We start from the raw sequence: 12,091 nt of genomic DNA, 5'->3' as shown, positions 1-12,091 counted from the left end.
TACTTATTTTCAATACAGAAAATGAAGAGATTGAAAGAGTAGCTTAAGTTACTCTTACCCTCTGAAGCTACATAAGCTTGGAATTTAAGAAAGACATAGGAAAAAAAATGTTGTTTGCAAAGATATTTCACTATTCCATATGTGCTCAGAGATAGGCTTTTGTAGACATTCAGTGGGTATTCATTTCTGTTATGCATGTTTTATTTATTTTACTTTTTAATGTAGAGCCATAGACAAATTTAGCAGTAACTATTTAGGGATGTTATATGTCCCTAAAATGGGATGTGTTTGAAATCTGGGACAGGCATGTGTTGTGTTGAGAACAGTAAATTTCTTGTAAAAATCTACCTATTAGGGCATTTTCTCCTCCTGAGGTGCATATCTAGTTTTCATGAATGTTAATGAGGTTTATAGAACTGCAAAGGGAAATATGCACCAGACTATATGTTGTATATATGATATTAACATCCCATAGGGCTTTTGTATTCTCCTTCATGTGCAATGGAACCCAGAGATGCACAAAAGACCAGCTTTAGTCTGACATTTTGTTTGTTGTATTTGGCAAAATTGCTTTTGAGTGTAATTAGCTCCTGACAAACCTGTTCCTGTCCCATTTTGGCAGCAGTCTGGATATTTATTGATACACGTACATGTGAGCAAATTTAGTTACCTAAATATGAATTGACAGCTGAAAGAAAGCTTTGGCTTTCCCATGGTTTATGCTGGGTTAAAGGGGGATTAGTAGTTATTTTAGCTGTTGAAATTTCCACTTTTTGTATTCCCATGACTTTAGCCTTGTTTTGCTTGAATACTAAAATTATCTTCAGAATATTAATCCAGTGTCTTTGATCCTTTATTCAGTAGCCACAGCTCAAACAGTTCTGCTTGAATTTAAGATCTATTCCAAAACATGAAGGAAGCATTTTACCTGTGGATAATGAAATCTGACAGTACCTGAGCTGCAGGAGGAGATGAAATCACTATCTATAGAAAATAATATTTTTTCTACATATTCAGGTTAAATGTGTGCACATCCTGGTAGCTGAAACATCTGTTTCTGGCTTGTTGTTCCTCATGGCTGCTTCTCAATTGGATTTCCTCAAGCAGGTCCAAAGCTTGTCACCTTAGCCAGGGTCTGTTAACTATCACCACTGGCCCCACATTAAGTAGGAGGTTCAGGGCTAAGCTAATAACTCTCCTGCCTTTCTGACTGATCACACTGATTCTCCCTGTGGCTACTTATCATGCTGTGCTCCTATGGGAGGGTTATCTTCTTTGTCTCTTCTTCAACTGGGAATTATTTTTGTTTTCTTCATTCCTAAGTCTTCAGGTGCTAATTCTGAAAGCCTCGTCACTTTCTGAAGCAGCTGTTTCATTTCAATCCATTGCTTCTCTCTTATCAGTTCCATGCTCTCACGTTTGTAAATTTTGCTGCTTTCCTTTTCTCTGGCTGTAAATGTAGCTGCTAATTTTTAAAGCAGAAGTTGTAACTAGACACGAGGCAGAACGGATGCAATAGAAACATGAACCTAATGCTGGTTTGTGTGAACCTTGAATTGGTTTGGTGTCATCACAGGCGAAGTGATTTTCCTGATTTTTCCTTTAGTGTACAGTGCAGCTGTAACATGTCCTGTGCAGCTGATTAGGCTGTACCTCCCATGAGCTTTGTGAGAGAGCTCAGGAGAACTGAGTGAGAGAGAGGAACCCGTGGAACTGCTGATTTATGGTCACTGGCTGCCTTGGTGCCTCACATACAGCGGTACCCAAGTCTGTGAAATTGTTTCAGCTGGCTTTAAGGGGCATTGAGTAAGGCCCAGAATGACTACCAGGGTATTCAGTGGAGGCTATTTTGCTTGTTGAGAATTTGAAAAAAGATGATGGTAGTACAGGCAAATCCATGTGTCTTCCCTGGAAATCCTTCTGTGGAATTATAGAGTTTGTTGTCCTATGATTGGAAAGGAAAAATAAGCCAAAAAGAAAGAACTTTAATCAGATTTGGATAGTGTATCAACACTTTGAGATATATACAGTTAAAACTGAGTTTATTTAATTCTCACATTGGGATCTGGTGTGCTGGTTTGGCTTTTTGATTCTCCCTGTCTTGGATATGATGCTTTATGTCACCTGTATTAACTGTTCACTTGATAAATGGAAAAGATACTGGTGTAAAGTGTTTGACAGAATTTGTGTTTCAGGGAAAACTCAAATTGTGTGGAGAAAAAAATTGCCAAAGAGAAAAAATATTGTTATCTTTCCTGTATTTAGGTCTGGATAAAAGCTTCCTGGGTCATGAATAATACTGTGGAGAAGTGAAATGTTGTTTTGTTTTACTGAGTGAAACTAGTCTCTCATCCAGTTCAGCTTGGGTTTTTGTGTGCATGTGAAGAGATCAACACAAGGATAGCCCTGTGTCTTGTGAAAGGTAGCTTTTCAAATTGAAAACAAGGGTGAACGTTGCATAACTCTCACACACTTGTGTTTCTCACCTTTTGTTTTACTGTACTATGGTTAGCTTGGGATTAGCCAGATAGTCACAAAACTTGGTATAAGCAGGGACATGAAAATATAGCTCCTCAATGAACAGCTAGTTTTTCATCCTGCTCGCTTTCACTTTATCATGCCAGTAATTGTGAAGGCTGAACTGAGTTATTAGGCACTCGTGAAAAATTTTAATTATTTAAAATAAGATTTCTCCAAATCTATTAAGCAGCAGTATTTTCAGTCCATGATGTAGTACTGCAAGCTCTTAGATATCTTTTAAAGGTAATGAAATGAAGGAAAATAGGCAATGGCAACAGATGAGAAATGGAATCTGAACTGAGATGCAGCCTAAATAGGAGCGATCCCCAAATTGTTCATGAGATAAATCTTACAAGGTTGCATAACATATGTCAGAAATAGCTGTAAGTGAAGACAAGAGAACAGCAAAGACAAAGAATGTTGGAGTCTGAAATGTGAAGAAAATAAAGGCAGAATTAATAAGGAGGGCTGACTGGGAAAAGATTACAGGAAGAGGTAGGGATGTCTGGAAACATGACAACATAGATAAAAAACCAGAGAGCAATTGAGCACCCAAACCTCTGTGTGACTGTGGATTCCAGACAGACATGGCAGACAGTAGGACAAGAGAATAAGGATTGCCATCACAGAAGTTCTCTTGCTGATTAACAAACTCTTTTAAAATTTCTTCCTTTAATTTCTTGCTCACCTATGAGTAGTAATTTCATTGTTTCTTACTGTCCTTTAGTCATAGTGTCCTTCTGGATCTCATATTTTCTGACCCACCCTCTTCTTTCCATTTCTAATTTATTGTTCTGTTTTTCCTAAAATATCTGAAACTCTCTTCTTTAAACAATGTTTTTGGGTCACAAGTGGTGTGGAAATGTTGCTGCTAGAAGAAAATTCTTGCCAGATTTTTTTCAATTTTTGTTCATTAATGTTTAAATTTTTAGAATGTTTTATAAATATAAAACATTACTAGCCAAGCTCTGACTATAACTTACTCTAAGTCTCATTCCTAGCTGATTAAATTAGGACAGTGATCTACATGGTCAGCTCAGCTGAACAATGCTAGACAGGAGATTTATTATTTCAATCACTAAAACTTGCTGGGGAGTTTAGTGCACCTCCCACCCAATGTAATGGCCACATTTTGGTTTAAGTTGTGTGTGGTTTATTCTCTACAGAAAGTCTAAACTAGGCCACTTGAACAAAATGATGAAACTGAGAAGCCTGTATCTCTTGCATTTTTTAAAATCTGCAATATAAAAATAAATTTAATAGGAATAGATAGAGCATTACAAATACTAATGAAAAGTAAACAAAAATAATATTTGTCTTTCTGTGATAGTAGTCTGCATAGTCACTTAAGCACATAGAATACTAAAAAATATTGCTCAGAATGAAATACTGCTTTCTAAAACATGCTTTAATTAATTCTGCAAATATCAAAAATATGACTCTGACCATGTAGAGGAAAGCAAAGAAGGGAATAAAGAGAGGGAAAAGACGCCAGAAAAGTTATTCATAGATCTGTAATGATCGGAAGTTTATTCTAGGGTTGAGGCAAAACTTAATGGTTCATAAATAGCAAATTCATTATGTTTTTAATACTCAGGTTATATTAACACTATATAACATCTTTATGGTACCATTAGTACCACTTAGTCTTAAACTAAGTTTGGGAATAAACATTTCCAAATTTTTTTTTTGTGGAACAATTGGCCAAATAAATTATTTTTACAATAAATATTACCTGATTAGTGCATGACTCCTTCAATCATAAACAGACTTATAAATGTTTTATGCCAACTCTTGCACTGTATTCTTAAATGTTAACAAATAAATTTATTTTAAAGGCCATATCAAGGTGAAAACACCAGGGCCTTAGGCAGCAGGACAATACATCACAGAGCCATTTCTCATTCAGTTACAGTAATGGCAAAGGATATGTTAAGACATAAAATGTGATATGGTTTGTTAAATATTCATTTATAATTTGCATTCATTATTAAATCATGTGTTAGAAATAATCTTTAATCTCAAAAATACATAATGTGTCATGAAGTCTATTTGAAAGCATAACAATAAATATTTTATGCTTTTTATGTTGCTTTTTAAAGGTTGACTAGAATGCACCAAAATGCTTGTCATTAATGTAATTTAATTATTCCAAGGAGATTTGGTCTACACTGAGGTTGATTTCAATAATTTATTTGAACCTTTAGGTCAATATAAAATAAATACCTGTTTGGGAGATGGGCTGTTGTATGATTAATGACAGCTGAGCTCCCCAGCCCTCCATACAAGGCTGTAGCTCATTGTCTGCAATGCGGTGGCTCCGAGAGCTCGATTTTCCCGAGGTCCCGAGCAGTTTGCTTGGTGATTCCAGGGCAGCTGCTTCATTGCTGGGGACTGCTGGAGATCTCCTTTAGATAACACAATAGCTTAAACACTTCTACTGCTGGGAGCTGCACTGCCTACAATGTCCTATTTCTAAAGATCCATGGATCTGCTATTCCATTTCCAGTTCACACCCTGCCTGTATGAGAGGGGTGAGGGTGACGGAGACGTGATTTGTGTTGTAGGAGACTAGGAGCTACTCAACGAACCATGTAAAAACAGTTCATTAAAATTTTGGTGCGCTTGGCTGCTTAATGCAAAGAGAGCTTTATTGCTGTCTTATAAAACCTTAGTAACTTCAGGCTGGAGTCAGATCAATGCATCCATAGTAATTCAGACAAATACCCAGTTTAGGTTAAGAATCACCAAAAAATTGGCAAGAAGTAATAATCTTATTTCCAAAATAAAACCCACTAGCGTATTTATCGTGTACAACTGCAGAACAGCCATACTTAGTAAAAGATTTTTGGACAGATCTTGTGTCAAGATTCCTCTGGATCTTTTCAACCCTTACGTGACTGTTAGGTGGTATCTGAGCTGTTTGGGCATTTGCTAATTAGCAGCACTTGTGCCAAGGCTCCAGGAATACTTGGGATGTTTTTAAGGTATGTACTGTGTGTGCCCTTTACACCACACTTTATATATGGCTCTGGAAGAATTCTGGTTATCCTACTTTTGGGGACTACTACAAAGAAAAAAGTTAAGGCTCTAATTATACTTCTCACTTAAATGTTGACTTGACACATGAGTAAGTGCTTATTTGAAAATAACTACATCAGTGAAATGGCCTTGTTTTTAATTTGTCCTGAACAAAGTGTGATTGCTCTAATTAGATGCTATGGGATTAACATTAGCAAAAGTAAATCCACAGTCAAATGAAGTTTCCTGGTTCCTGTCAGAGGCAGTGGCAGAGAAAAGTAAAGTTGTTCATACCAGCTTAGCAGGCAATGAGCAAAGACTCTGCAAGGAGAATGTGCCATCCTGGAGATTGTCCAAAAGCAGAGGAGCTGGCCTGCACAGGAACCTGCAGGAGAGTGGGTGGAGCTGTCTCAGAAGCCGTGCTGGGCTGCCTAAAAACTCACAATGAATTGGGTGGTGATTAATTAATTTCATTACTTTTAATGAAACAAACTTCCCTCCCTGAAAAGCAGTGCCCTCATTGAACAGTAGGGAATCTTCTCTTATTACTCACATTCTTCTGAGAACTGCTAAGAGAGGAAAGGAGTCTCTTTAAAAGATGCATAGTCAGAGCAAACCCCTGACTCCTAATCAGCCACATCCTCTCCCTATCTTTCTGGAGAATATGGACCATCAATTTCCCCATAAGATGAAGGGGAGGCAAAGCAATAGTTTAGCATCCTATGCATTATCTCTCTTTTTATGATTACAAATAGAGCACTTATGTTCACTGACCCATATCTCATACCAGACATCAGTAGCCAGGTCCAGATTTAGGTTATTGTTCCAGCATGGGATTAGGCCATGTGATCAGAATCAAATTTATCTAATATGATCACTTGATTGTGGCCTTTCTTACTGGGGCTGTATGTATGCACAGCTGAAACTTCAAGACATAAAGCAAATGCTCTTAAGGCCCAAAAGAACAGTTGTCAGTGTTTTCACAAAGAGCTTCAGAAAGGTTGAGGAGACACTCTCTATTGGGTTAATTAAGCTGTCCTTTTGCTTGCAAGTTTAAAAGGGAAAAGTGAGTTTGCTCCCCATGTGGCTTTCCAAGTTTAAAAGGGAAAAGTGAGTTTGCTCCCCATGTGGCTTTCCCAAACTCTTTCAGCTGTAGCTCTAAGCTTAAATGACTCTCAGTCCTGCAGCATATCAACTTGATGTATGTAATTGATTGCTAAACATTTTTTGCAGCCTGTTAAATGGTAAGGCTAAAAAAAAGTAATATGTGAATGTTGATTAAAGTGCTTTTGTAGAGAGGGGTCAGAGATATTAGCAAGTTTAAAAGCAAGTGTGAGCTCTGCTGTGGTATGGTACTTCTAACCTGCACGCTTTATTTCACATAATTGATCCCACATGTTTACTCTAAGGACATTTTTGTCAGGTTTCAAATGCAAATATTAGAATGCATTTAGAGTAGGGTGTGCTTCAGTAAGGACACTATGCAGAATGCTCAGCAATGTAGATTGTTGGTATTATAATGGCAATGATATAAAAGGAATAATTACAGTAGCTTGTAATTGTGTGGTGAGGTAAGAGGAAAAAATATCAAGGTGTAAAACCTCAGAGTAATAGTAAATCTGAAATGGATGAAGACATTAAAATTATAATTCTCAGCAATTTTGTTTTCATTATAATTTGTGGGGTTTTTTGAAAATAACTGACATAAAACACAATGTGTTTTCCAGGGGTTTGTGATAACTGGGCAAAAAATAGAATCTGTCACAAAATCTTTGTAGCTTCTTTTATTGAGAAAGGTATGATGTTGTTACACAAACAGACTGGAAAATATTCTGGATGTACATCCAGGAGGTTTTTGCAATGATTGGGTATCTGCAACTAAACAAATGGTTTATAAATTTGTTAAAAGGCAAAGAATAACTCCCCAGTCCTTGTCTGGGAAACAATGCCTCAAAAGTTTAAAAAGCACAACTTTTAAATAACAATATGATTTTCTATATTTTTTTCTTTGAATTATTAGCATTGTTAAAGAAAATGTGGAACTTTCTAGAGTTGCCCAGCCAAGTTAATTATCAATGAAATTCACAGGATTAGAAGAAAAGTTTGGTCATTACTATTTCTCTCTAGCTATGCCAGTTAATGCTAGTCACAAAAACCCATTTACTATGAGCTGTACACAGACACATCTGACTGAATATAAATTCAGAACTTTGTGTATATATTGTTGAGGAACTAATGCATAAAAGCAAATTCTAGTTTGCACTGATCAAAGCAGGATTTGAAATATTCATTTGGGGGTGCAAATTTCAGTGTTTGTTGTACAGAACTTCTTGACTGTCCCCTTCCTTTCCATAGCATGGTTTGTCTGTTTTTCCTAAAAATACTAAATGTAGACGCTTTATTATATTGAATACTTTTAAAATAGATTGAAACATAATTTGTTCTCTGGAATGTGGTAGTTCAACAGTTATTTTCCAAAAAGATGTTCTATATTTGTATCTATGCTATTGGAAATTGCACAGAATATTTGTCTGGATGGTAAAGAGTAGCAGGGGTTTGCTATAATTAAGTCATAACATTATTTTAATTGGTAATAGCATCTGCAAATTATATGTACCTCTTAAAAGAATGAGACTCAGCTGAAGTGATTTATTTTAAAAATTGCTCAAAAAGTTATATTTCACTTCTGAGATTTTAGATTAATTTATTTTTCATGTAATCTAAAACTATAAATGTTAGTAAGATGACCCTAATATCATTTCAGCTTCCCCATTTACCCATAATTAGAAACAATGCTCCTAATGTTGTAGGTTTTATTTTGATATGCTTAAAGATAAGACAAAATGGGTTTAATTAAAACAAACTCCAGTCTTTATTAGGGTGCTACTTCTAAAAGGTTTTGAGTCTGTTACAACTTTTTAGCTGCATAGGGCAGTATAAATTACCTAAAATGAACATAGACTCAAAACCAGACAAAAGCTACTCACAAGAAATCTACAAGAAATTGTAGGGTTAAAATGACTGGGAAAGTGACAAGAGGAAAGGAGAAAGGAGTATCTCTCTTAACATGGTCTGATTTTTTTTTTTTAATTTTGCAGAAGATTATCAGTAAGACTTTTTTTTCCTGCACAGTATCTTGTTTATACATAATTATCTATGTGTCTGACATTAACTTGAAATCTTTGTAACCCAGACAATATATTTCTGGAATAAGTTTCATTTAAGACAGCAGAACAACAGTGAAGTTAGAAACATGTTTGTGTCTTTTTTTTTCATGACTAGCCCATGTCTATTCTCTATGAAATTGATGTCAAAAAAGTATTATATATTTTCAGTGGGAAATAGAAGGCTGCCCTCTACTATCCTTGTCAGGACGTCGTATCCCTTTAATCATACTTTTCATTTCAGTACATTGAAATTTCCGTTACCAAGGACAACATCATAAATAAAAGTGTTTGTGAAATTTTTACCTGCAGCTTCCTAACTTTGTGCATTAGGCATGAGACTAGCAGAGAGGTGGTCAAATGTGAAAATTTATAATCATTTATTACGTACGGCTGAAGCGAGAAGGGAATAAAAGCGTGAAGGCATACATCTATAAACTGGAGCAGAAAAGCTTAAATGAAAAGTAAAGTGAATTTCTGTGTCTTGTCATAAAGTAATGAGAAGCTAGAGCTTTATTCATAGCAACCCAAGATGCATTTACTCTCAATCTAGGTTTAGCAGTAAATGCTTCCCTGATGTATTGCTTTGGACTTACAAAGAAATATTTGTGCTCTACATAATAGTATAGTTAGGAGAATTACTGCATGGCTGAGGAGATTCTATAAAGGTTTATAGCTGGTGCTGTTACTGTAATTTAATCACAATGTAGCTAATGTAGTACTTTAATATCACACGTTACTTTTTTATTTACCATTTATTAGTAGCTGACAGTCAATCATCACCACATCATAAACAAATCACACAGGATTCTGGAGGAACCCTGAAGTTCCAGAACAGATGCACTGTAGCTCTTACATGTGCTCCATAACAAACTAGCCATCAAATTATTTTTTTAATGGAGTAATCATGTAAGTCAGGGTTCTTGTTTTCATTCAGTTTTCAGCCAAAGAAAATGTTTTTTGCCGTGAATACAAATAGCGTTGCAAATTGTGATATGTGTTGGAGTTAGCACTCTTCTGCAAGGAATACAGGAGAATGTCTTTAAAAACATGAATATTCAGGTAAAAGGCACCATGTACATACTGATGAATGCATTTATACAGACTAAGAATTGTGTTCTCTTGCTTTCAGCCACCTTTTTGTTAGGTTTGCTGTGTTAGATTTGCTTTGTTAGATTTGTGAATGGAGAAAGTAAATGTAGCAGAGTCCACCAAGAGGTCTTGAGGCACTGAAATCACAAAAAAATATGTTGCAATAAGAAGGATTTTTTATCTTAAGAGTAGTAATTTTATTGCCCTTCTTAGATGCACTGTAGGATTAATTTATCTCAGGTTTGATTTCATGATCAGGTTTTAGTACAGAATCACAGTATTTCTCTGAAGTCACTTATGCTAGCAAAATAAAATGCTGATTGGAAGTCCAGCCCCTTTGGGCTGAAACCTGTGCTTCTCTCAAGATCCTAAAGATCTTTTAATTGCAAACAAAATCTTTGTTTTCCAGTCCTCTCCAGCTGTGGGGGAATGACTGGTAACCACCATCAGACTGCCATGCTGATTAATGTGCAGCAGTAATAAGCCCCTCAGAGATGTGTGTTTGTGGGCTATTGGTGCATGTCCTGGGTGTGCTGCAAAGAACAGCCTGAACACCTAGGGCCTTCAATCACTTGAAAGGCTTGCCAAAAAGTCTAGTAATGCACACCCTGGCATGGCTTATTGCTACTAGAATATCTCTCTTTAATTCAAATTTCATGGAATTTACCCTTTGATGGTGAAAAATTATTCCTAGAAGAAAAATGTAAAATCTTTGGAGGAGGTATATGGGAAATCACCTTGCTTTGCCATTAAATAAATTAGAATATTAAATCTTCTCTTTCATTCAGCATTGTCTTGCTTATGTCCACAGGTTCTCCCAACCAGCTGGACATTTTCAAGTATTAAATGTGATGTAAAAGGATTGCTGTTGACTTGACTTTTCTTCGCTGACTTTAAAAAAAAACAAAACAACTCTCCCCACTTTGCTATTAGAAGAGGCCTGTGAGCACTCTTCTCCCTAAAATTACTGGGAAAATATTTTAGGTCTTAGTAAACCTATGAGTTTATGTATTTATTGGCTCTGATATATTTTTAAAAGGAACCTGAATCAGTCTGTATTCCGTTGTAGTTAGTTTAGGTAAATGGATAGTTGTGCCAAGTACAGCCAACTGAAAATGGCTACTGAATGTTTAAACATTATTGGTAATATGTAAAAAAATATTGTGAAAGGAAGAGACTGGTAAAAACCATCCTCATTTTTGTCTGTAGTTTCCCTTTTCTTTTGAATGGCTCTCTGTGTACAGTCACTTTTGGTGCATTCTCAAAAGGTCACCAGAGATCCAATTTAAATCACACTGCACAGAGATCCATTAATTTTTAGACATTATGTGCTATTGTGCGCTGTAACTTCTAAGGGCACTTTCTGGTTAAATTTACAATATATTGAATTTCAGACACTAACCTCTGCTTTTGAAAGGAGGATTTAATACCAGATGCATTCAATTAATGCCACTGTATCCATATCTATTCAAAACCTATATTATCCTTGAAAGCTGTAGAATGATTGTTTCTTTACAGAGTTAGTTTTAAACAGTTACTCTGCTGCTGATGTTTGGGACCAAATTTCTGGCATTAAGTCCTTCTGTTCCGATCTAATTTTATTGTAGCTGCCTAAGCAGCCTGATGCAGTTTCCTAATTTTCTTGACTCTTTCCTTGTCTCAAGTTGTCCTTTCCTTTCCTCACAGACCTGCTGATCATGGTGCCCCCAAGTTGCTCTGTGTCTTATCTGGGGAGTGGCTGCTCTCATTTCTTGTTCATCATGTGTGTAATGTTGCCAAGGATGCCACTCTGTGAAGAGTGGGAAGGCTGGCAGGAAAATGTTCCATGACTGTTCTGGGTGGTCACTGGGATGTGAAAGAGATGCTGCAATGCAAAGTGAGATGATTCTTTGGATATAAAACTTAAATGTCTGCTTTCCATAAAATAGATTGTTAGAGCACTCTGTCTCACTTACAAGCTAATGTGGAAATAGACCCTATTTTCTTTCCTTACCACCATATGCTTAACTGAATTATGAATTATTTAATGCTGGGCAGAAATTAAAACTTGGTTTAACAGAAATGTTGTATGAACTTGCATTGCATTCTCAGACTGTTTTTCTAAAAATGAACCTTGAAAGTGTGAGTTGGTTTTAGGTGTAAATAATTTGGATTTATGCACCTTTTAAAAATATACTTCTGTGAGGTCTTTAAAAATTCCCAAATGAAGCCAAATGAAACTTTAAAGTTTCTGGGGTGTTTTTTATTGGTCTATGGTGCTGATTGGGGTTTTTTTGTTCCTATAAAACCCTCCC

This window comes from Ammospiza nelsoni, chromosome 9, assembly GCF_027579445.1.
Source record: "Ammospiza nelsoni isolate bAmmNel1 chromosome 9, bAmmNel1.pri, whole genome shotgun sequence".
NCBI classification, from domain to species: domain Eukaryota; kingdom Metazoa; phylum Chordata; class Aves; order Passeriformes; family Passerellidae; genus Ammospiza; species Ammospiza nelsoni.
This window is presented reverse-complemented; position numbering follows the sequence as displayed.